General features: G+C 39.8%; 2 long non-coding RNA genes across 3 annotated transcripts; one reads left to right on the forward strand and one right to left on the reverse strand.

Moving 5' to 3' along the window:
* Positions 1 to 350: 350 nt before the first annotated feature.
* On the reverse strand, positions 351 to 19,945 carry Gm40923 (predicted gene, 40923). The gene is made up of 3 exons (NR_167936.1): positions 19,756 to 19,945; positions 1,319 to 1,443; positions 351 to 489 (listed from the first exon to the last, which is right to left on the reverse strand). It is a non-coding gene; the product is annotated as a predicted gene, 40923 (long non-coding RNA).
* A 63-nt stretch (positions 19,946 to 20,008) lies between these two features.
* Positions 20,009 to 23,498, forward strand: Gm46393. 2 transcript variants are annotated; one of them, XR_001780838.1, is made up of 3 exons: positions 20,009 to 20,259; positions 21,237 to 21,308; positions 23,272 to 23,498. It is a non-coding gene; the product is annotated as a predicted gene, 46393 (long non-coding RNA). The 2 variants fall into 2 exon arrangements; XR_001780839.2 differs by lacking the exon at positions 23,272 to 23,498 and having other exon boundaries at positions 20,009 to 20,101; positions 20,190 to 20,259; positions 21,237 to 21,605.
* Positions 23,499 to 25,980: the final 2,482 nt, after the last annotated feature.

Here is a 25,980-nt window from a genome sequence, read left to right on the forward strand (position 1 = left end):
CATGAAGGCATTTCCCCAAGGGAGGCTCCTTTCTCTACAGTAACTCCAGCTTGTGTCAAGTTGACACACAAAACCAGCCAGAACACTTGGCCAAGCAGTGGAAAAGAGGTTTGTCATGCTTGGGGGTTTTATTAGTCTTTGATTCTTATGGGGAACATTATCAGCCCAAGTGCTATAACTTTTATATACAAATAATATTACATATTATAATTGTATATTATATTTATTTATATTTATTTGTTTATTTATACATTTAACTTATTTTTATTTGTAATATATGTTTATATACTATATTTTATGTAATTAATACTTAATTATATATTTTACAATTATAATATATCTATTAGGCATAGTTTTTAGTAGATATTTAATATGATTACTTGAATCCTTCTCAAACAATCTTGATGCCATTTATCCCTATCTCCTCCTCCTTCTGTATTGACTTCTTCAGCCCTCCAGTTTTCACCCCTCTCTGTTTTTCCACTTCAGCTGTAAAGAAAAAATGAAATCATGAAATTTGAAGATAAATGGATGGATCTAGGAAATAGTATATTGAATAAGGAAAGCAAGAGCCAGACAGACAAACTGTGTGTGTCCTATTTCATCTGTGATTACTGGTTGCAAATTTTCAGATGTGAGTATAGAACATGGGGTAACTGCAGAAAACAGGAAATTATAAAAGGACCATGAGGAGCAGTAGGACTCGAAAAGGGACTAGCAGCGTATAGGTAATTTTTCATTCTTGTATATTACCTCCACTTCTTCACAGGTTCTCAGGGAAATGGAATTTGTGGTTTCTCTTTTATTTGTGATTTTGATAGTGCCAAAGACACTAACAAAACTCCACAAGGCTGAAAATGGTGTGTCAAGGAAAGCAGTAATAATTCCTGCATGTGGTTCAAGTGCAGGGCATATACTTCAGTTTCCACACAAGCATGAGAAATACATGTGAGACAGGACTCCTGGGTGAAAATGAACACGTGGCTAGAACTTCCTGGTGCCTACAGACAGCTGACCTGATGTGATTTGACTATACTAATGCCCTAAAGCAACAGCACTTATGGTTACCTAGCCTGTTAACCCCCAATACACAGTCATGTATCACATTGGTCTACCCAAACATTCACCAAAGCATAGGTAGTGGGATTTCAAGAGTGTTTTATGGCCGTTTATGATTCTTCTGATTTCTCTTTGCACATTCTGAATTCGATAGCCTGGCCACCTTGGGAGAATGCAAGTTTCCTGAGAAGGAGTTGACCTCAACTTGCTTGGATTTCTCTTCTCCTCTGTGGTTATGGTCACTGTGAAGGATACTTACGTTTTCTCATTTCAGATGTCAATCCCAATACGTATACCTTTGGATGTTTTTATCTTAATGTTTTACGTTTATTTTAGTTTTTCATAAAATCAAGATGCTCTTGCCGAAATGAATGCTGAAGATAGCTGTAAAAAACAAACAGAAGGAAAAGCAACCATCACTTCTGGTTTGAAAATTATTTACTCCACAAGGAAAAAAAAATGTGAATTCTACTCGTATCATTCTTAACAGCTAGGTTAAACTAGTGCAGGATCCTCTGACATTGCAGATGGGTTTTATTGTTGTTGTTGTTGTTGTTTACCATGTTGCTGGTATGCCCCAGAACAGTGAGACAAATGACCACTCCTCTATTTCTGTAAAAACGTGAAGGTATACCCAGCCTGGCAGCCAACAAATAAATCTCAGAAGTCAAAAAAATGAGGGTTCCGGGGTCCAGTTAAGAGCTCAAGAATAACAGTGTTTGTTGCCCAGTGTGTGGCTTTTGTGTAAATGAGAAATCTGTTTGCCCGCCTTGCTTTTAGATGAAATTTTAGGCAGTCCTTGTGGGGTATTGTACACTTGGGAATAGAGATAGGTTGGGTCTAGGGCTGGAAATACAGGGTTTAGAAACACTGTGTCTTTGACAGACTACACAACCAAAAGCATAGAGCTCAATCTTTTATAAGAATCATTGCTGTGTTGATTATCATTTCGGAGTCACTATTCATACTGATGTTTCAAAACGTTATTTATTTCCTAAGTACTATCATCCTATGTTATTACTTTTCAATAATAGACCTAAATGTTTCAGTATTTTGTTTATTCTGGATTCCCTTCAAACCAGAAGTCCTGTTGAAAACTCCAAGTCCCATTTCCTATGAACTACACAGCTTCCTTGGAAGACTCCGCCGGGGAAGCCAGCATGTTACAGAATGGGCCCTCTCTGTAAGCCAACACAAAGCCATCTCCAGCCCTTCATGACTGGGTGGGGGGTGAGTGTTGGACACAATAGACACATTCCAGAGCCGTTTTTCATTTAAACACATTAAAAACCAGAACGCATGCATTTCAGGTAAACACAACCGCTTTACATTCCTGAAAGAATAATTACATCCTCATGCCAAAGAAACTATTTACATAGAGCAGTAAGCAATGCAGGATCCATACTGTCCACTCCAGGAGACTGCGCCTGGTGAGAGCGGCTGCGGGTGGGGGGTGGAAGTGGGTAGACCTGGAGCTGGTAGAGTTTGGAGAATTTTTAAATTTCTAAGATGAGGTCTTGGTATAACGTAATTTCGGAGGGTCAGAGTGGGATCATATGGGAGCTTGATCTACCTTGTGAATTTGATTTCAAATAATGTAAAAGCTGCTGAAGAGAGGGACCATTTGTTTTGGTAGCCTGTCAGAAGTAATTTCAGACCTGACAGGATGCCCAACCAGCAGTGCGATGTCTAGCTTTCAGCTCTCACGCCGGACACAAGAGAATCCTCAGTGTAGAAGCAGGGCTGCCAGATCCTGCAGCTAAGCTGCGCCAATAGCTGCATGCCCACATTCCCTCCTCCGTGATGCGTCTCTCCTACTCCCCTGCCTGCCCTCCCTGGGTGGGTATAGAATTCAGTCTTTTATGGAATCACAATGAGTTGATATAAGCAATTGCAACAAAAACAACATCAAAAGAAATTACACCACCATCAAACTATCTCATAATATCATTAGTGACCTAAATTAAAGCAAGATAATTGCCCGAGCAGACAACAAACAGCCACGAAGAATACTAATAATGTCGAAAGCCCGTTCCAACACTCTGCCAGGAGCCCAGCTTCAAACGCTCTTGCAATTTGTGTTCAGATCTCCTGACAAAGCTCTTTCTCAAGTTCAGAAAAAGAAAACAAAACCAGTCTCGCTCACCTTTATCTCTGTTTTCTCTAACCTTCTTCCAGGTCCTTATTACAATCATAAAGCAGAAACGGGAGCCTCAAAGCTAAGCTGAATGTTGACCCAGAAGTGCTGACGTAACTGTGGTTGTTGTTGGGGAAGCAACGTGTCTCAGGCATGAAGTTCAGGTCAATGGTGTATTGGCTGAAACACTTAATTTTCTGTAATAAATTGGATCATAAGGGGAAAGTTCACCACAGTCATTCCAGTCTTCTGGGAATGCTGGTTCTAACAATGACTTTCATCAGCAATGTCTAATGTACATGATACTAAAAAATAGGGGGTGCCTGAAGTGAGACTCTTATACTTCTCCTCTGTTTCCTAGGGTCAGATGTGACAGGAATGGACCTGAGTGGAAAACTTAGCTATGACTTCATGGATCCAGATGAACCGGTTTCCTCAGTAGCACATGAACAAGACGTTCTAAGTTTTTCTCAGGTTCTCAAAGATAGTTACATGCATCATAAGATCAGAGTTGGAACCCAGAGAAACATCCTATTTAAAAAGCCACTATGGTCTTGGACCACTATTGAGTTAGGTACAGAAACAGGTACCCATGGCCCATCATTGGTGGGCAATGAAGAAAGAGTACAAGCAAAGATCCTTGTAAAAACCTGCGCTCGTTATTTTCATTTGTAAGTGGCGAGGAAGTGCATTTGAGCTCAGTACAAACATCTTCCTCATTATGATTTTTCCTTCCTTAAGTATGATTGTATTCTCCACCTGCTTCACTAACGCTGAAAAATAAAGAGGTGTGTTCAGTGGGCCACTGGGTGTGGTATTCTCCTCTGATGCTTAATGAAAAAAATCAGCCAAGGTTTGCTTCCAGGTCCTGGATACTGACGGACTACTGAGCCTCTTATCTTCGTCAGGATCTAGGTACCCCCCACAGCCTGGCTGGATAATCAGATGCTCCATGGGCAGTTGCGAGTGAGAAAGCCAGCTTCTTGCTGCACATCTACTTCTGCTTCTTTCAGTTCTATTAAGAATAAAACAGAATTCTTTCAAGATACCATGTGCCTGTTATTGTCCTCGTTCCATATCATCTTATGATAATCACTTCGTTCACATCTTCAGAGTCATCAGGTTTAGTGGATATAAAATAATACAAATCAGCCAGAAGAGCTATGGCCAAGGACGCCTAGGCACTGACTGCCATGTAGACTTTGAACATGATGGAGAACTGCCTGGACCTGACTAATACTGTTTTGAACAAACTAAGAGCTGATGGGAAAAATTAAAGAGAAAACACATGTGCTTCGTGTGGTTCCCAGCTATTAACCAAACCTCAATTACACTGAGTATGACTGAGATGTGTTACTTATAGTATATAAAAAGCAGAGGTCATTGTACAGATCATAGAGCCCACCCACCTTAGTTTACAAACAGACTTTCTCTGCTTTAACACAGGGGTAAGTTCTCAGAAATGCATTGCTCATGATTTTGTTATGCAAACACTGTGAAGTATACTTATATTACCAATCAACTGTCTGAGGGTTTTTTTTTTTTTTCCTCTACCCATACTGAGACTTTGGGTAGACAAGGAGACTCATGCTCTGATTTGGGCAGTTTTTGTTGCCCTCAGAGATTGACAGCAGCCATAGCGGTGGGTAGGTGGGGCATCAGCCAGTGGTACCCTCAGATGTTGCAACCCTTAGGTCTCCAGAATCTGGACAATTAGCCATACATGTAGAACAGCTCTTTTGTAGACCTAGGAAATTAGGATTCCTCGACCCTTAGTGGTGGCTGGACTTGCAACTTCTAGACAGGCCTAGATGTCAGGATTCTTCAAGATTCAGCAACTCCCAATGTTTATTGCTCTCAGTAAACAGTCAGATGTCCTTGACCCTAAAGACTCACTACTGGGAAGTCTTACACGGCCTGTGGTTTCTCTTCTACCTGCTTTAGTCTCAGCTTTCCATCTCTATCTGCAACCTACTTTGCCAACCTGCAGTTGCTATGGTGGCCCCTCTCTCCTCTCTTTCTCCATGTCTATAGTCTGTAAATAGGTAAGGAAACACCAGTTGAGATGAGCCTTTTACTGAGTCTAATACTGGAACAGCACAGGAATAGTACAAGATAGTACCTCCCAACAGACTCACCCAGTAAGCCTGAGAAGCCTGTTTCTATAGCCAGAGAGCTTTATATTCCAATCATGGTTGTTTGTTATAGAAATACCATAGCTTTACCATTTAGCACTCCTGGCAGCCATTGGACCCATCACAGCCTTGTATTTTTAGTACTAAGTCACAGCAGCCCCTCTACTAGGCCACCAAGGAAAGTGCTCTCCCCTCTGGCCAAGGTAAAAATGGCTGCAGGGTCACTTACTGTTCACCAAGGTTGTGACAGTAGGAGCTATGGTATAATCCATTTCAAATAGTCCTGGTAGAAGCTTTGACTTCACAAATGAGGGTACTCAGCTGCTGTCATCATGTTATTTTCTCAAGGTGTCTATGGAATGTTCCAGATGACCGGTGTTAATATAATGATAGTAGATTTGGCTATTTGCAAATATAAGGACAATAAATTTGGAGATCCCTTCTGTGAAGTAGATTGTCAATGCCTTCACTCAAGGCACACAGGGCAGGCAGAAAGGGCCAAACAACTACCAATTAAGGAATCAAATGGCTCTATTACCCTAATATCTTTGCTTATTTATAGGAAAATGAACAGCAAAAGTTCTTATCATTAACACTAACAGTTAATAATACTTGATAACTCTCTGTTCCCTTAGGGAGAAATAAGTTCCCCTCTTTTATCTTAGATAATCTAAGATGGCCTTGATGCCCCCAGAAGTTATCTTTTGGGACAATCACTTGTACATGGGTTGACCAATATTTGAATACTGTTATATAACTTATGACAATATTAGAAATGGAATCTAAAACATTTGGTGACTTTTCTAGGACATTATATCTAATTAGTACAGAGATAAAACATCAATTCACAGCCACATTACTTAATTCATAATTATTGCTTTTTATATTACAGCATAAAGTCCAATTAGCTATTTCTCTTAGGGTCATGAGTGATATGAACAAACTTGAAAAAAAATGACCAAGTTTGGATCAAGACAAATTGGTTTCCATAGTAACTTCTGAGAAAATTAGTTGTGTGGTGGTATGGAATAACTGATTTCCAGATACTGAGCTATCTGGACACACAGGCACTTCTAGGCCAAAGTACAGAGTGTCCTTATGCAATGTAGGCCCCTGCTTATAACAAGGTCCTAATTGATCTAGGAGTCTAAGTTGAAGAGAAAATGAAGTCTTTTTCAATGATCAACTAGATCTATGATTCTCAAGATATGGCTAAAGAGTACATTTGGAAAATTTGCATTCTCTGAGTAATGGGAAGAGAGTACTGATCACCACTGATAGGTAGGGGCCAGAGATGTGTGTGATGCCCTCCAATAATGATCATGGTACATCTTACATATTACTGAGATGGTTGAGTCCTGGCATAGGTCTGTATGATCTCCATATGCTTTTTCAGTTAAAAGATAAATTGCTCTTATTAATTTTATTATTGTAATTATTATTCATACTGTATAAAACCTGTAATAAACCAGCTATTTCAAATATTAATTAGAATTTATTTTAGTTGTTGTTGTTTGATAAATTGAAGTTATCTGACTCAAATTAAGAAGAGATTCTTGAACTTTCTCAGCTCAGAGGAAAGCTGGGTATGTCTAAATCCGATGGTTCTCAAACTTCAATGTACATCAGAAAAACCATGGTGGGTTTATTAGTTAGACTTTCTTATGCCAAAGGTTTGGTACTGGGCCCCAGGAGTTGGGCTTCTTGGGAAATCCCCAGTTGATGCTTCTGGTCTGAGAGTAGGATTTAAGAGTCACTCTGTTCTCTGATTCAATCTCTAGGAGAGGTGAGGGATGTTTGTGTTTGTTTTTATCTAATTTGAGTTTATTCTGAGCAAGTCAATAGCCATTTTATTTAAATGGTGACATTGATGTCAGTCAAACTAGAGTCCAAAATAGTCTTTACAATCCTGCCTCTTAGAGTGTTTGGTTACTCATGTTTTTTTGTTGTCATTGTTGGTTTTTTTTTTGTTTGTTTGTTTGTCTGTTTGTTTTGGTCACATGTGCTAGCAAAGTCATCTAGAGACACTACAAGAATCTGCAAGAAGCATTTTTCCATAAGCCCCTTGCCCTTTCTCCTATCTAAAATGTGTCACTATTGATTTAATGAAGAATTAGGCGTGTAGACAGCTTCCAGCCTGATATTAACAGGGTTAACTGTGAAACAGCCATGTAGACTCTGGTTATTAAGTTTGCAATTGGATTTGCATACTATTGATGCCTGATCCCAGGAGTGCATCTGTGATATGGACAATAAAATGAAAAAGAAAAATAAAGCCAGCTCTCCAACAAGTTTCTGCTTAGCCTACTTTCGCCTCTCTTGCTTACAACATTTGTTTTCCTACACTGTAAGTCAGAAGAGAGTAGGCGATGATAATGCTTACTCTGGCTGGAAAATGCTGGTCCCAAACAGCAGGCCTGGCTCTGATTACATCTCATAATCAAGCTGTGTACAGTATGACTTGACTTAATGTCTGGGCCATGTTCATCTGCACATTTGAAAGCTCGATGTTGCAGACTATAGCATCAATTGGCTTGGGCAAGAAGTCCCAGTTCATCAGGCTTCTATTTTCTCAAGGATGATGTTCCTGCTTCCTCTCCAGGAGAGACTCCCCAGGATAATTGAGTACTCATTTAGCAATTAGGTGATATCATTTTCTAGGCATAGTGGGGGAGATGATTTGAAAAGAAGGAAAAACAGTACCGAAATGTTGCTCAGTTAAGCTAGGTCACAAAAGACTGCTGCTGTGCATGAATTCAATAGTACAGCTGCATTGACCTTGAATTTGGAAGAACAGCAAATTAAATGGCCTTAGACTAGACTATGGTTACTTAAATTAAACTGTGCGTATACATACAAGTATGTTTGTACATTTATGAGTGAGATTTTCTTTACAACAGTGAGCATTATCAATGTCTCATCTATATCAACATCTGTATCAAATGTATATGATGAAGGAAGTTGTACTCTGTTGTGGGAATGGAAACACTATTTTTAATTTGCTGTGGTTCTCAGATCAAGGGAAAGGAGATAGTTCTTTGCCAACCTCTATGGGGTTGCACTTAGATGCTAATGTGTGGAATCTCCATGAGGCCTTTGTCTCATTTAATCATGTGTCTGTCTCATGAAAGGGGAATATAATTTCAGATGTACATTAGTACAAGTCGAAATTGATACGTTCCAGAGAAATCACACAGGAGCTGTTTCAGAAGGCATGAAATAATTGATGGAATGGATCCACACATATATATATGTCCACATGCGTGCCTACACATACACACACACACATGAACACACTCACACATGCACATGCACAATTATCTAATAAATTATATGATCAGGAATGTACACAGATGAATATACACTTATTCTATATACACAGGAATATGCACTTATTCTAATCATTTAATTATATGAGTGGCATTTCTTTTAAAAATAAAATTATAATCTAGAATCACATAAATTTATTAATTCATCAATCAATCAATCAATCAATCAGTTAGTCAACCTTTTCTTTTACTCATGTTGCAAATGTATCTATTGAATAACATGGACCAAATTCTACTGTTCTAGTTGTGCCTACACAGACTCTTAATAACAATTGTTTTTCATACCTTAATATATCTAGCAGAGTTCTATGTTCCAAGCAATAGGTTAGTTTTGTTGGGGTAGGATTGTTTGCTTGTTGGTTGATTGGTTTTATATAAGGCAAATGAAATATCACAATCTATAACTGAAATGGATGATGTTTATGTCACTGAAATCATATGACTCTTAAATGGAATACATTACTCCATATAAGTTAATTGACCACTGGTTACAGTAAAAGACTGTACATACATCACAGGGGCACCAGGTAGTACACATGTAACAGAATTACCAATAGAATCATATCCTAGTCATTGATTCCAATATTAAAATTTTTTGGAAAATGAGGTGGAGAGATGGCTTAGTGGTTAAGAGCACTAACTGTTCTTCCAGAGATGCTGAGTTCAATTCCCTGCAACCACATGGTGGTGGCTCATAAGCATCTGTAATGGGATCCAATACCCTCTTCTGGTGGGTCTGAAGATATTGACAGTGGACTCACATATAAAATAAATAAATCTAAAAAGAAAGAAAGGAAGGAAGGAAGGAAGGAAGGAAAGAAGGAAGGAAGGAAGGAAGGAAGGAAGGAAGGAAGGAAGGAAGGAAGGAAGAAAGGAAGAAAGAAAGAGGGAAAGAAAAAATTTCCTGAAAAACATAGCCTGTGTGTGGAAAAATGTTTCTTAACACAATATGAATCTCACAGAATATCCAAACTAAGTTTTCATATTTTTTTTAGTCTGCAATAGGGATCGATGTTGTAGTACTTGCTTTTAATCCCAGCATTCAGGAGACAAGTGAATGTCTGTGAGTATGAAGCCAGCTGGTCTATATGGCAAGTTGAAGGACAGCCATGGATACACAATGAGTCCCTGTCTCAAAAGCAAAATCAGCAATATCGATCTTTAGCGTGTAATTATCTCACAAAGTTAGGAAGATATATCTAAATACGTGTGAGCAATAAGTGCAATGATGAAAATAAATTCTTATTTTGGTATAAATTTAATCAACACAACCCAGAGACTTGTGCAAGACAGATGGTAAGATACGTAAGTGAGCCTTTTCTCACAGAGCAGCCTCAGGTGACAGAAGGGAAGCAAGGTGTGGCCAAGGCAGGTTGTTCCTGGGATTTTCCATTCAGATGCTTTGATGCTTTGGTGGGTGTCTTCAGCAACATTGCTGACTCTGGTTAAATAAATACCTGATATTTTAGGTGTGGAGACTGACAATTCACTTCAATAAACCTGATTGGGAAATGAATCTTGGAGTTCAGAAGTGGAGACATGGTCAATTGTTTGTTGTCTCCTAACAGAAGATTGGTCACACGGTGACAGGACCTCAGCAAACACAGGGAAAACACACACACACACACACACACACACACACACACACACACACACACACGCCAGTGCTGGTGGTTTCTTCCCACCACAGAAGAGCACTGGGCAAGAAAGAGGCAAAGAGAATGACAAAAGTGTGACTAGAAATTGTTTTTACTTCAGGCTGCCCATACTCATTAACAAAATGGGACTGCATTAGTCTGTTCTAATTTGATATGACAAAGTACCTGAAGCTTGGTAGCTTTATGAACAAAAAAGACTTGTTCCACTCACCAGTTGCAAGAATGAAACCTCAAATTCTGGCATCCCTGTGGCTCTCCCAATGATAGTCTGTCAGGAGGGCCATCCTCGAGAGTTACAGATGATACTGCAGGGCAGGGAGGGACCCAGTCTTGTCTCTTAGATAAGAACTCTTTTGCAAGAGCTACCCAGCACTCCAGTAGAAAAGCAAAGACCTAAGACTTCCCACTAGGCCCACCCCTTAAAGGTCCACAGCCCCTCCCAACACTGCTCCCACTGAACACCAAGTCTCTAACACATGAACCCTTCAAGAAAATAACTTGTCCTTGTGTCATCCCAGAGACAAGGTGTTTAGTAATGACTTACCCATGGGGTACCAATCTTTTGGCCCATGGGCTTCAGGTGAGGTACATTCTATTTCATGGCGATACCAACAGTAGTCTTCCTCCCTGGGAACTCCATGTAGCCCTTCCAGCTGAGCAGTAGACTTTTAGGGAATTCAGGGATTGGCTTGCTTGGACACAATTATTCTACCTCCAAAACCAACCAAACTATAAGAAACGTAAGAGCAAACCCACTCATCTGCAAGGAGCTCTACCACACAAGGTAATCTCTATCCTGTAGTTCAGCCTCATCTGCTGCTTTATAGTTAGATTATGAACTGCATTCTAAAGACCCCCTGATCCCAAAGAGGATGCATTTTGTTCTGTCCTGAGTACTCATGTGTGGGAGGTACAACATCCCACACTCACCGGATTGACAGAGAACAAGAATTTCTATTGCAGGATACTTCCAAGGAGTGAGTTAAGACAGCCTCAGACTTTGTTACTTCCAAATAGAAACAGATTTTGCTCCAGAATTCCCTAGTTTTATGTTTGGGGCAGCTTTGTGTAGCCTTGGACACATAATTTTTGTACATTTTTGGAGCCTCGTTTCTGGTTTTCTCTCATCACCCTTCTCAGATATCACTTTCCGCACTCAGTAGTTCTGGATAGATACATCGGCCCATTCCTCATTATGTTTTTGAGTCATCCTGACTGACACACTATCTCTCCCCACTCCTTCCCTCTCTTCTTCATCCCCTCCTTCCACCTATATAGGTCTACTTTCCCCACCCTCCTCCCACACCACACAAAGGCAGAGAATGTTCATTTTTATCTTTGTTTTTAGTTCATGGCCTGCAGAGGAACTAGGGAATATTCCTGCATGCAATGCTATTCAGAATGTACTGCGGTCTCCTGGGAATCAACTCTACTGACATGAGGTGAAAGTCATCTCCCACCATGTTACTTAAGAGCCAGCATGACAAGACAATTGATGTTGCATTCATTGACTAATGCTCCTGATGGTTTAAGCTGAACTCTTGGCAATTTCATTGGTACAAATCATAATTTCCTTCTGCTTCCATATTCTTTTTTTTTTCTACCCCAAGAAACTCCTCTGAGATGAACGAGCATCCACGTATTGAAAGGCAAGGGAGTATGCACAACATTGCCATGATGGTTGTTAAATGATCACATTATATGACTGGAACAAAGAGACTTTGGGTCATGTTAGCAGGGGGTTCCTTTATTCAGAATGCACAGACTAAGAATGGAACCCCCAATCTTTCCACCTTCTCCTTGGTTTCTGACCTACACCCATGCAAACTGAGTCTTTGGCTCAAAGTAAACAATGCAATATTCTGCTGTCTTTGCCTGACTATTTTAGCTGAATTGAAACAAATGTGCCTCTAAAATATATGCCTGCTAACCCACTGAGGCCCAACAGGGAGCTACTCAACAGCCTTTTATTCAAGTTAATTCTGCTACTAAAAAAAATGAAATAGAGAAACACAAGTTATTGCACTTGCAGATTACACACATTTTGCTTAATTGTGTATAAATGAAGCTAGAGGGAACATAATTCTGTCATTTTCTATGCCAGGAATGGAGGTGAGCAGGTTTTTGGGCATTTGAGTAATATAGGCTGATGTTACTGGCAGACATTAGCCCACAGTTATCTAAACACTGTGTGTCTCTAGTCCCACAGAGTACTGCATGGCTCCTAGATTAAAAAATATGTTTTCTAATTCCAAGAAAATTTCTAAATGTGGGCTCTCTTGTTAATTGTTCAGTGCTAAACAGCCGAACTATAAAAGGAATAAGAAATGAGAAAACACTGTTGAGTATTAAAAGTGAGGTACCATTCGATCTATAGCTTCTTATCAGTTGTTTCCAATGCAATACACAGGTCTGAAACTCTTATACTTTCCTCTTCAGAGACGTAACACCAGCCTTGGCTGCTACCAAGCTCTACAGGGCATATTACAATTCAGCAAGCCAGCAGGAGTTTGGTTGTGATTAAGCGAAGAAGGAAATCATATCCACTAGATACACAGTAACATTCTATTGTTTTGTATAAAATTTCCTATTTTTTTAAAGATTTATTTATTTATTTTATGTATCTGAGTATACTATCTCTCTCTTCAGTCACACAGGAAGAGGGCATCAGATCTCATTACAGATGGTTGTGAGCCACTATGTGGTTGCTGGGAATTGAACTCAGGACCTCTGGAAGAGCAGTCTCTGCTCTTAACCTCTGAGCCATCTCTCCAGCCTCTCCTATTTTTTTCATTCTAAGTGGTTTAGAACATTCAAAGAAACTAAGGGACAGTTTACAGAATAACACCTTTCTTTCTTTCTCTCTTTCTCTCTTTCTTTCTTTCTTTCTTTCTTTTCTTTTCTTTTCTTTTCTTTTTTTTTTTTTTTTTTTTGAGACAGGGTTTCTCTGTATAGCCCTGGCTGTCCTGGAACTCACTTTGTAGACCAGGCTGGCCTCGAACTCAGAAATCTGCCTGCCTCTGCCTCCCAAGTGCTGGGATTAAAGGCAAGTGCCAGTAGCAGAATGGAAAGCTTCAAAAGAACGTAAAAGAGTCCTGCTGTGGTCAGTCCAGAGAGAAATCTGCCAATAGAAAAAGATGCAGATAATGTTGTCCACACTAGAGGAAGAGGGAGGGCAGTTATATTCTTGAGCATCTGTAAAAGCAGATGTGGATTCATAAGGCCATAGTGTTGGTGCCTTTTATCTGTGTTGTCTATTTAATCCTACACACCTTTCTACCTGTGTTCCATCATACCTATACTTGATACCCCCCTGTGTGTGAGTAGACAACTGAACTTTAATAAAAGTTGGCTTTTGTTTTTCCTCCTTATCAAAGGTTTGCTGCTCTTTCACTTCAAACCAGCCTTTACTTCCTGTGCATCAGGCATCTGTTTTAAGATGAGGGTTTTATTGCTATTCAAGCACGATGAAGCCAACAGCATAGGAGAACATCATGATTGAAAGAATAGTTACTCAAACATGCCTTGAGAAGGTGATATGCCACATCACTGGGACACAAAGACATGTACCAGGAGGGATGGTTAGAGAGTCGGCTGGGACAGAATGTGAAAAAAAGCCCCATTGTGATTTTTTTTATCTGCAAAGAGAGGACAAGCCAACATAGAATTGGTTGGGACTAGATGGATAGGACAATTTCAGTGTGCTCTAGGATGCACAGCTGCCTGGCATCTGGCTCTGGGTATGATCCAGCATAGGAAGTGGCAGAACTATGTCAGTCTGGAGAATAAGCACTGGATGGGTTGGTTTGCAGTAAAATGATTACGGGTGAGTTAGTTGCTATCTTTGAGAAGTAGCTAGTCTTTGCTCCAGAGTCAGGAAGGCCCCAAAACATCACGGAAACAGGATAAAGAGACAATGAAGAGGGCAACACATTATTCCAGTTAAGAAAATATAGAAAAGCGTTTACATTTCAGACCAGCAAGTACTCATGGTGAGAATTTATATGTGCTGCTCTAGCTGACTTTTCTCTTGTATATGAAATGTGGGGTCTTTCAACTGCCAGGGTTCTAATAGGGATTAGGCGATCAGAATTGTAGACGTGCATTGCACAGGCATGTGATACGCTCAGGCGCATCTCGTACCTAGAAACGTTTAATACATGGCTGCTTTCCATTCTCCTGGAATTTGTTGGAAACCAGAGGATTGGTCATACTGTGGATCGTCACACATTGAGTCATGGCAGTAATAAGGCTAAGTCTACAGTTCTGGGGACCTCAGACAATAAAGGGATTCTATCAGGCATCCGAGCTCATCATCACTGGAACTCAAGGAGAAATGACAAATAGATTTTTTTTGACAGCATTTTTGAGGCCTTAGAAGTTTGTGTAATCAGCTACATTCATGACTAAAGATTAGATCACCAGTCCATATTCTTTCTAAGAACTTTAAAAACACAACTTTAAAAGCAGGATAAGAAATTTGAAAGTATGTTTAAAAGAATGCTTGCAATATCAAAGAAAAATGGTTCCATGAATACCCTGTCAGTTATCGTTCTACCTAGGAATAGGTATATAAATTTACTTTTATCTGAGTGCAAGTTCCTGATATAGTCATATATATATTCATTTGTATATCATCCATATATATTCATATGTGTTCATTTATACATGCATTATATATATATACATAAATATGTATACAAACACACATATATAAATAGTCTTGGACAGAGTGCTGTCTGTATGAGAATGTATTATTTATTCATCTCTTCAAATCCCCTCAACTCAGCACTTACTATAACCACCACTGCTGTAAGAAATTCCAAATTGGCTTTTTCTTCAGCTTCCCCATGTAATTCCTACAGAGCTTGCTCTGGACACAGGCCTTTGCTTCTCTAATCTCCACTTGCTGAGGACATGCAACAGCTCAGTGGACTCTGCACTCTCATATGCACAACACACACAAGTGAAGGAGTGAAGTCTACACTTCCAACTTGACTGGCAACCCTCAGCAGCTGACATATTATCCTGCTTTCCTGTGTGTCCTTGGAGTGAGCAGCTCTGGGGCATCTCAATGAAGACAGCAGAAATGAGACAATGTCCTCTACAGTTGTAAATGCAAGAACATATCCTTGTACTCACTGCCATCCATTCTGTGTATCACTCTTGTCTTCTGTTCCTGCTTCTTGGGCCCTTTTCAGATGAAGGTCCTGGGCTTTTAGGCCTTGTGAGGCTAAATCCACTGGCACAGAGGATGCCCTCAGAAAACTGAATGGAGGTACTGCAGTGAAGTGCGAGCCACACAATGGTGATCCTGTACAACTGGATGGTTGGTAGCGATCATCTCTGGCAGGAAGTGACTGCAATCAGTGACTCCTACAGCTGGGTGTCATTAGAATTAACCTCAAGGAGAAAGCAAAGTCAGAGAAAATGGCAGTTGTGGCACCAGCAAAAACAGCCCGTCTTTGTTCAATTCTTGGCTCTGTGACTACTCTGTCGTTCCTATTGTCCGTTGTTGTGCTTGATTTGGGATGAGGCTCTTCATTAGTCTTTTTAACGTACTGCCTGATTAGATTTCTTCCTTCTAAATAAGTACCTAAAACAAGACACATTCTTCCCTGTACAGTTTTAGATACAGTCCCTAAAAATTCAATATTCATTTTCACTTCCAGTCAGCTTGAAATATCTTCCAATTTCCTTTTGATTTCTTCATTAACCTCTGGGTTGTGCAAACATGTCCCTTATTTAATTTCTGAGTCACCTGCGGTTTTCCTTGCCCTGTGTGCTATCAGCTTTCGTGCTATTAACTTTACTTGTTGTTGTGTCACAGTAGATGTCCGACAGAAGCAACTTGTTGGAAGAGAGGTTTGTTTGCATTCATGGCTTCCCATGGCATGACCCATGGTGGTGAGGACAGTATGATATAGTTCAGGGATATGAGACTATGCAACCAGGGCTCTCACATCATAACCAATCAGGAAGCTCAGGGTGGAACTGTTCAAGGCCTACCTGGCCATCCATTGCCTGCTTGGATCCATGTCTCAAAAGTTCTACCACACCCAGTAACAGCATGAATGGCTAAGATTCAAGTGTTCAAACATAAGCCGGTGGGAGAGATGTCAGAATCACACTCTAACATCATTTCAGTCTCCTAATGTATATCACTTTAATAACTTGTCAATATTTTGATTTGGGAGGCTAGAGGGTATTGAATGTGGGCCCCTGTGTACACTAAGGATATGTTTTACCACAGAGTTCCAGTTCTTACCTGTATATTGGCCTAACTTAATTTCACTGTGGTCAAAACATATGTTCTGTTTAATTGCAATTATTTAAAGAGTTTTGAAACTTGTTGTCTTAGAAACGTCTGGTATAGTCACCATAGAGTCCACCTTAGTGGACATACTAAGTATTGAAAAATAACTCATTTCTTTTCACCTTTTCTCTATGAAATTGTCTTTATACATTCAACTACTGAGCCAGGATGATCTAAGGTGTTTGTTCCTCTAATTATTTTTCTATCTGTTCGTTGGTCAATTTGGTCTGAAAGAGATATTACAATCTGTACCTATGATTGGAAATTGTGTATTCTTTCCTTGGCTTTTGCCAGATTTCATACATGTTTATTTATGGTTGTTCTGTTTTCCTGAATCAAGTCTTTCATCACTTTTAATGTTCTTCTTTGTCACTTTGAATCTACTATCCTGGTGTCTATTCTATTGTATAGTAATATGCCCCATTTCAGCCTTATGATGTTTGGTGTTCACCTACAGTATCTATTCCTACACATTTAATGTGTCTTCCATCACCCATGGTAAAACACTCACTGGGATGAATGCATCAGTCCTCACATTGTTGACCTCTACCAAGATAGAAATCGTGGTTCCAAAATGGGAGAAATATGCCCACCAGGAGACACAGAAGTTTACTGTAGGTTTTATAGCAATTATTTCTCTCCAATCTGTTTGGACAAAGAAAGGCATTGCTTTATTGTTGACTTTTTTATAATATTATGACAAGGTAATATTTCTCTAGTACCCTGAAGACAGTGAAAGGGTACCTGTGATGCACAGGATTCAATGAGGTCTTTGGATATTTTGTGCCTCATAATAACACTGAAAGGACAGTAGCAGCAACTGTGGTTTAGTAAGGGCAATAGATAATATTCTTAGGTTGTTGAATAGTGAGAGTCTGGGTTTCCCTGTGAGTTGAGCTTCACATACCAACCTAAATGCTCATGGAAGGTGAAGGACTTATATGAGGAGTAGTGGAAACTGGAGATGACAAGTTCTAATCAAGTCTAGAAAGCCATCTGAAAACAGCTCTGCAGCTTATTCATCAACCCTTTAAAACACATCCTTGCAGGATACTGAGTTAGCCATCATTTTGAAGGCATGTAGTGGTGAATGGATTAGATCCGCTAGATGGCCAGGCATACTGCCATAATGAGATGGGAAGTCAGTCTCTGGTGTATCTGTCCCTGACATTCTATATCCTTTTTCCTTAATCTTGAGGATCCTCCCCCAATAAACATCCTACACTCAAGTCTTTAACTCAGAAACACTTGTTTTGGTTGAGGGATAACAGGTGGAAAGGTGATTGGACAGTATTGTGCTACTGGCTCATAAACATAACTTCATTTACCTCTCATAACAAATTGGATGCTAGTATGATACTTAGAGAAAAGGAATTATAGTGTAGTATGTTCTCCCTCAAATTCTTTCCTTAACTGAAATAGAGCTTTATTTAATGAAGACCCCTCTCCCTTCACTGTTCTCAGGGATGCCTGAATGTCCATAAGTTCAGTTCTCAATCTCTTCTATATCATAAATGCATACTAAGTGACCAGCAAATTCCAGACAGTTCTGTGGATATGGGGACTGTCTTAGTCAGGGTTTCTATTCCTGCACAAACATCATGACCAAGAAGCAAGTTGGGGAAGAAAGGGTTTATGCAGCTTACACTTCCATACTGCTGTTCATCACCAAGGAAGTCGGGACTGGAACTCAAGCAGGTCAGGAAGCAGGAGCTGATGCAGAGGCCATGGAGGGATGTTCTTTACTGGCTTGCCACCCCTGGCTTGCTCAGCCTGCTCTCTTATAAAACCCAAGACTACCAGCCCAGAGATGGTCCCACCCACAAGGGACCTTTCCCCCTTGATCACTAATTGAGAAGATGCCTTACAGCTGGATCTCATGGAGGCATTTCCTCAACTGAAGCTCCTTTCTCTGTGATTACTTCAGCTGTGTCAATTTGACACAAAACTAGCCAGTACAGGGACACAAGAGTCGGTGAAAATAAAATAACTACAGATTTCTCAGTGTTTTTATTTTATCAGAAACAGACAACAAGAAGCAAGGAATATGCATTTCTAATGGTGGTAAGGGCCAGGTAAATGTGCCAATATCTGCTCCAAAGAGTTTCTACCAACAAACACTACAGAAGCTGAGAAAACCATAACTACCTGTCAGGCTCGCTTCTGAAAATGTTGGTCTTGTAATTTAGGATTCTGGAACAATGAAATCAGAATGAAGCAAGTAGGAGGAAGATGGGACAATGGGCATCCATTCCTTTGGTTCAAATCACAGAACAACAGTGGGCTGTTCCAGCTGATAGATATAGTGCAGCCTGTGTCCATCAAGAAGCATTTAGTCCTCATAGCCTTTGTGGATGAGGAGCAGGTCCTTCAGTTACTGTTATTGTTCTCAGTACCTCTGTGCTATCATGGAAGCTACTATAACTCACTACGGTGTCAGTCTTAGTTAGAGTTTCTATTGCTGCAGTGAAGTGCTCTGACCAAAAAATTAAGCTGGGGAGAAAGGGGATTATTTGGCATACACTTCCACGCTGTAGTCTGTCATTGAAGGAAGTCAGGGCAGGAACTCAAATGGGGCAGGAACCTGGAGGCAGGAGCTGATGCAAACTATATGGAGAATGATGCTTTCTGGTTTACTTGTCATGACTAGCTCATCCTGTTCTCTTACAGCAGGAAGGACCACTAGTTCAAATGTGATGCTACCAACAATGGGTTGGGCTCTTCCCCTTCAATAATTAAGAAAATGTTCTACAGCCAGATTATATGGAGGTGTTTTCTCAGTTGAGGATCCCTCCTTTCAAATAACTCTAGCTTGTGTCAAGGTGGCATAAATCTTGCGAGGAAAGTGTCTTCATTTGAATTTACCCCTTGTTAAATTCATTCTCCACTTTCTAGGTGCTAGATAAAGAACTGAATGGTTGTTAGGATTCAAAATGAAGTATATACAGACACTTTTCTTATAGTTTGTATACTAACTAATAATTCAAGGTTATGTACTTGATAAAGAGGATCCAGAGACCTGCCCCAGGGCAGCTTCCAGGGGTGAAATATTGCTTTGCTTCTGAGGCTCTGGGAATTTCTTTCGCTTTCCCCGAAGCAACTTTGCCTATGGTTATCTTACCTGACAACAGAAAGTGAGTCTGACAAGTGATTGGTACACTGGAGCATCACACATTCGTTTGCATAAGCCAGGCCTAGCCCCCTGTGCCAATTATCCAAATGCTGCTCTTAGAAAGGTCTGGAGAAAATCAGGTTATTCCTCTTACTCGAGCTTGCTGTGTATCCTGGCTGTCACTGTTCCTAGGACAATTGTTATGACTCAAACCTTAGAATGTTCAGGTTAGAAAACTCTGTTCTGCTGGCACTAGGAGGGCCCTTCCAAATAGGTTTTGGTTTATGAGCTCTTCATAGCCTGGTGATCTGAGAAGTCAGAAGTATTCCTACAACTCCTGTCAAAGGCAATCGAGGTTTCTAACCACTAGCTGTATGGATTTAATTTGCACCCATGACCTATCTGTCTCTAGAGATCACCTAATGCCATGTGATTTGTGCTAGGAATCCATAAATGATCTGTCCTCCGGCAGCCACTGCATCAAATCTGTCTACTTCCAGTGGACTTTGGAATGTGAGTCCTGATCTCACTATGGCCATTTTGTCTAGAATGATCATATATTATTTAAAATAGACATTTGTTTTAAAACATACTTTCCTTTCATTGGCAAAAATTCAGTGAGTTAAAATCTTTCAACAAAGTGTTGGATGATTTTTTTTTCTTTTTGGTAAAGAGATAAATTATGTGAGGAAAACGGGAAACATAAGACCCAGTATTTTTAATATCTTTTGGGTGATGACATCTGTGATAATAATTGACAGTGACCATTAGACCTAACACTGTGGATTATGGCAATTAATTACTTAACACCAGGGGCATAATTATAAACCCCACTGAGAAAAAGATTCTGGTGTTGTGGTACACATTTTAATTTCAGCACTCAAGAAACAGAGGCAGGAGGATCTCTTTGAGTGTGAGATCAGTCTGCTTAACAGAGTAAAATTCAGGCTATCTAGGAATACCTAGAAAGACTCTGTCTCAGAAACAAGAAAAGAAGGAAGGAAAGAAGGAAGGAGGGAAGGAAGGAAGGAAGGAAGGAAGGAAGGAAGGAAGGAAGGAAGGGCAGGAGAGAGGGAGGGAAAACTATGATTAGTCAAATGACCAGTAATACACCCAAAATGTCATAGATAGTGTAAATGCTAAATACAGAAACCCCTGAGATTTTCTGGTTTTGTTTCTTCCTCTAACATTAGAAGAATTTGGTTCCCAATTTTTATAGGGATTGAGTTTGATGAACTATCTAAATACAAAACAAAGTTGGACTGCGCTGGGTAATTAAGTGAGACCAGCAGGTTTCCAAATAAAAAGTAAAAGTAGGTCTAGGAATAATTTCGTGTTTCTCTGCACCAGGTCCTAGGTTCAATCCTTGTCACACTCATTTTTAAAAGGGCAAAAAGACTTTCTGGTTCACACATTGAAAGACTCCATTGCTTGTGGTCTATTGATAACATTGAAGTTCACAAATTAGAAACTATCTGGTGATTTTAAAGGTTGAAATGAGTGTATAGTGCTGCCACCTCTCCTCCGACCTGCATCAGACCTGCTGAGCCTGAACCATACAGGTAAGCTTCCTTTCCACTACCCACCTTCCCTGCTTACTGAGACCTCTGAAGCAAGCAGAGTTGCCCTGAGCAGCCTGCTATCACAGGGGACCTCTATTACCCTGCTACCTCTCCTCTCACCATCATCAGACCTGCTGAACCTGAATCATACAGACCTGTAGATCCTGAACCATACAGACTTGCAGATCCAGCACCAGACAATACAAGGATATTCATCAGAGGCCTGCCACACCAGTACCATGGAGGTTAACCCCCTCCCAATACCTACTACAAAAGAAACATCTAGGGACCAAAGCCATCCAGATTATTAAAGGTCCTCAAAAGAACACAATCAACAAAAGCCAGCACAACATGACACCTTTAGAGCACAGATACCCTTCTACAGCAAGCCCTGGATATTCTACCATAATGGAAGCAGAAGAAAAGGAGGCTGTTAAAAAGAAAATGAATAAATCCCTTAAAGAAATATAGGAAAACACAATTAAACAGGTGAAGGAAGTAAAACTGTCCAACATCTGAAAGTGGAAGTAGAAGAATAAGAAAAACACAAACTGAGGGAATCCTGGAGATGGAAAATGTAGGGAAGAGAACAGGAACAACAGATATAAGCATTGGATGATTATTATTATTATTTGGGTCACTTTTCTTTGCTCACTGGAAATGTTTGCAATGTTCCAGAGGGAGTCAGTTATAGTAGGGTTGAGGTATCATTTTCCTCTTTAAGACCTGTATTCAGGGCACAAGACTCTCTCTGCAGTACTTTCCCCCAAATAGAATTCTGCCTGAAAGAAGTCATTATCCAGGGATAACTTCACTATAAAAGTAGAGTAGTAAACTGAAAAACATTCACCTTTAAATAGCAATTATCTGGGGGAATAAATGTATGTTGGTAGTAGTGTCTGTGCTAAGGTAAAGAGGACAACACCATCAGATTAGTGGTTAGTATTGGGATTGTAGGCTATATAGGAGAAGAGTGTAAATACAATGTGAATTTTGCCTTTTGTACTAGACAAAAAAGTGGTAATTAGTGAGTTTTGAATGGAGGTAGAAGGAAGAGAGAGAGAGAGAGAGAGATTAGAGAGCATGAGACAGTCCCATCTCTCAGTAGATACAGGTAAAGGGAATCTGCATGTCAGGTAAGACTATTTTTTGGGGTAAGAAAAGGGAGAATGAGTAAGAAAAATATAAAAGACTGATATAAGGCAAGAAAACTGACTTGCTTATTTGCAGGATTCATTTTGGCACCTCTATCATTACCTCCTCAGCTCTTATAAGCTTGCCCTACTCTTGGGAGTTGCATTTTATGGCTGTCCCCATTCTTATCTTCATTTTTTTTCTCCTGAGGATTTTGGATTAACTTTCTGACTCACTGGTGTTTAGTGAACAATCGGGTTGGACCGCCACATTCTCTCTGCTTAAGTAGTCTCAGATGGGCTAGGTACTGTCCGTGGGAGGGATGAATAATAATATTGGCTTCAGCTGCCTCCTGACTGTTGCCAGTGCCTGGTGTGTGAGGGATAGAATCTTGTAAGATGTTTCCTGGTGGTTCTCCTGGCCCAATTGGTTTCCTCTACTGTGCTTCAGCTTCATCTAATCATACAAGTTTGGCATATGTGAGGAGCACTTACTAAGTGAGCCAGGTGATATTTCCCTGGGAAGTTGCTATGAACTGGAAAGCTCATTCGAAACCAATTCCAAGTGGGATCACAGCAGCAATCTTGGCAAGGGCTTCTTTTTCTTCTCCCAACAACAGAGGTGCTGGGAAGGGCTTCTTGTCTCTTGTAAGGAAACAGACCATTGTGTATTATCCTGAGTCATCAAAAAAACATGCATGATCTTTGGGACACCACAAAATGACCAAATCTATAATTATATACATACAAGTAGCTATTTTTACCTAACTTTCTGTTTACATCCTTCTACACCTTTTTTTTCTTTCACCTTTTCAACCCTCTAACACTAGATAAAGAAAAACAGCCAACAACCAACCAACAACTCAACAACATCAATCCAACAACAACCTAACAACCCCATCTATCAGGGATCTAGCATTTAGATACCCTCTGAAAAGTTCCCAGAATCTCAAACATCACAAAATCATAGAAACTTGTCTGTAGCTGGGAAAATCATGCCCCATTAGAGCACGAGGCAAATCATAGTCACCTTCTGTGGACAATCTAAACAGCCCCACACCCGACAACTGAGTTTAAAATGAAAACATATTCTTACAATATGTCTGTGTGTTTAAAAAAAAACTTTCCAAAAATTGTCACTATATATACATATAGAAAAGCATCAGGTCTAAAGCAAAGGAAACATTTTCAGCAAAACCTTAGCAGAACACTTTCCCAACCAAGGGAAAGAAAGGTCCATCTAGATATAAAAGATAAATAGATATAACTAGAAAATATGCTTACAATATTCTACTATAGTTAGAACATTAAATGTAAGTACAAAGAAAATGGATGGAAAGGTGGAAGAGAGAAACACTGAGTCACATGTAAAGGCAGAACCATTAGAATAATAATTTATTTCTCAAACAAGGAGATCTTAGATAATGATATATTTCAAGTTCAGAAAGACCACAGGTGTCAACCCAGATTATTATACCCAGAAAAACTATATGTAATAATTAATAGAGAAAGAAAAACATTCCAATATTAAAAGGAAACTAGTAGAATTTCTAGGAAATAAATAAGCTTTATAATGGATAATGGAAGAAGTTCTTTGAATTGAAAAGAATGTTAGATGCCAAGAAAATATAGCAATCCAACAAGGGGATTCAGAAGGTAAAAGTCCTTGCTGTATAAGCATGAACACCAAAATTTGAATCCCTAGAATCCCTATAAAATCAGACTTCTTACTGCAAGCATAGTTGTAGTCCCATCACGCCCATGCAGGGAGTGGAAAGAGAATTCCTGGGAGCTCACCAGGCAAGTCAACTTGTAATATCGAATAGAGAAACAACAAAGGTTTCTCAAATAAGGTGGACAATAGACATGAAAACTTAAAGTGTTCTCTGATCTCTACATAAGTACCAGGACACATGTACAAATAAAGCAGATAACTCGAATGCAACTAGAACTGCATAATAACAGCATGGCATCCCTGATGACATGGCGATCCTCAGTCACACAACGATTACAAGGGTGTCCCATTGATACCTATTATAGGTTATTTTATATATAATTTTAGAAAAAGACGAAAGACGAAAACATGGCTAGTAGTTTGAAGTAGCAACCTCTATAAGTAATACAAAGCAAAACAAAACAAAAGCAACAACAGCAGCAACCAGGAGATGGTCCCTAAAGAAATCTCAAAATAGAACACAAAGCTAAATTAAAATCAGGAAAGCTAAAAGTTATCTCTTTATAAGGTCAGTTAGATCCTCCCTGACAGCTAGGCCCACCAGGACCAGTTTGCATCCTCCTGTTGTGGTTATTTAGATTTGCTTTAGCAGGGTAGCCAAGACGTGGAGCAGTACTTAACTAACTTGTTCAAATCCTCCAACACTTGCTCCGGCTCGATCCATAGACAGTCCTTCCGACTTCATATGGCTTCTGACGACTTGGAAGGCCAGTGAAAATGTTTCTGAATGAGCCACAACGGAAGCAGCTCCTCCAGAAATACAAAGAAGAAAAGTTGCTTCAAAGACTGAAAGAACAGCGAGAGAAAGCCAAACGTGGAGTGTTCAAAGTGGGTCTCTATAGGCTTGCTCCGCCCACCTTTCTTGTCACAGACCAGAGGGGAGGGAAAGCTAAGCCAGAAGAGGTTTTTCCATATACCGGGCAGATTATAAAATCAGAGGCCAAAGAACAGATGGAGCAGACTAAGGATGTAAATAAATAAATGCCAAGATGGGTTGTTTCTCTGTTGGAACCATGAATTCCTCTCTGCCTGTTGATGATGCTAAGACTAACCAAAAAGAAGCAATCTCAGACGTGGAAGGAGTGGGCTCTGCAGCCACCTCCCAGGATATGCTGACGACTAGCCCTGAGACAAATACCTTCTCACGGAGGAACTCCTCACAAGAAGAAACTAAGGTGTCCCAGTCAGGACTGTTACAGAAAGCCTCACTTCTGAATGTCGCTTTCTTGGTCCAGCCTCAGCTGCATGTCTCCTGCACTGGGAGGAGACCAGGCAGGAGATCCTGGCAGACAGTTCTCCTTTGGAGATGACCTCACTGTCTTCTCACCAGCTAAGACTCTGAAGAGAATACCAGGAGGGCTTTTAATTTAAAAAAATAAGTGGATAACATTCTTTTTTTTTTCACATTGTTAATTCTCTGATACATTATTTTTTAAAAAATAAATAACATATGCACTGGTATTCACTTTCATTTCGTCTGTTTATATTGCATTACACAGTGTTCTGTTCATGGAGACATATTTTAATGATGATAATGTAAAAACCCTGTAGGTTTTTTAAACAGTAAATGTGAAATAAAGTTTTGCATCTGCAATAATAAAAAATGATAAAAGTCAGTTAGAAGACAAAACTGTAATTAGGACAAAAGAGAAACAGTACAAATATGCAGTTAGAGTATGAAATTTAAAATAGTATATGGTGATGAAATTATAAGAATACAATAAAATATACTGTGCTTTCAGAAAATAATTTGAAAACACTTGAAGTAGTTATGAAAGTGCAATATCCAAGAATTCTTTAGGGA

The sequence above is a fragment of the Mus musculus genome, chromosome 13, assembly GCF_000001635.26.
Source record: "Mus musculus strain C57BL/6J chromosome 13, GRCm38.p6 C57BL/6J".
NCBI lineage: Eukaryota > Metazoa > Chordata > Mammalia > Rodentia > Muridae > Mus > Mus musculus.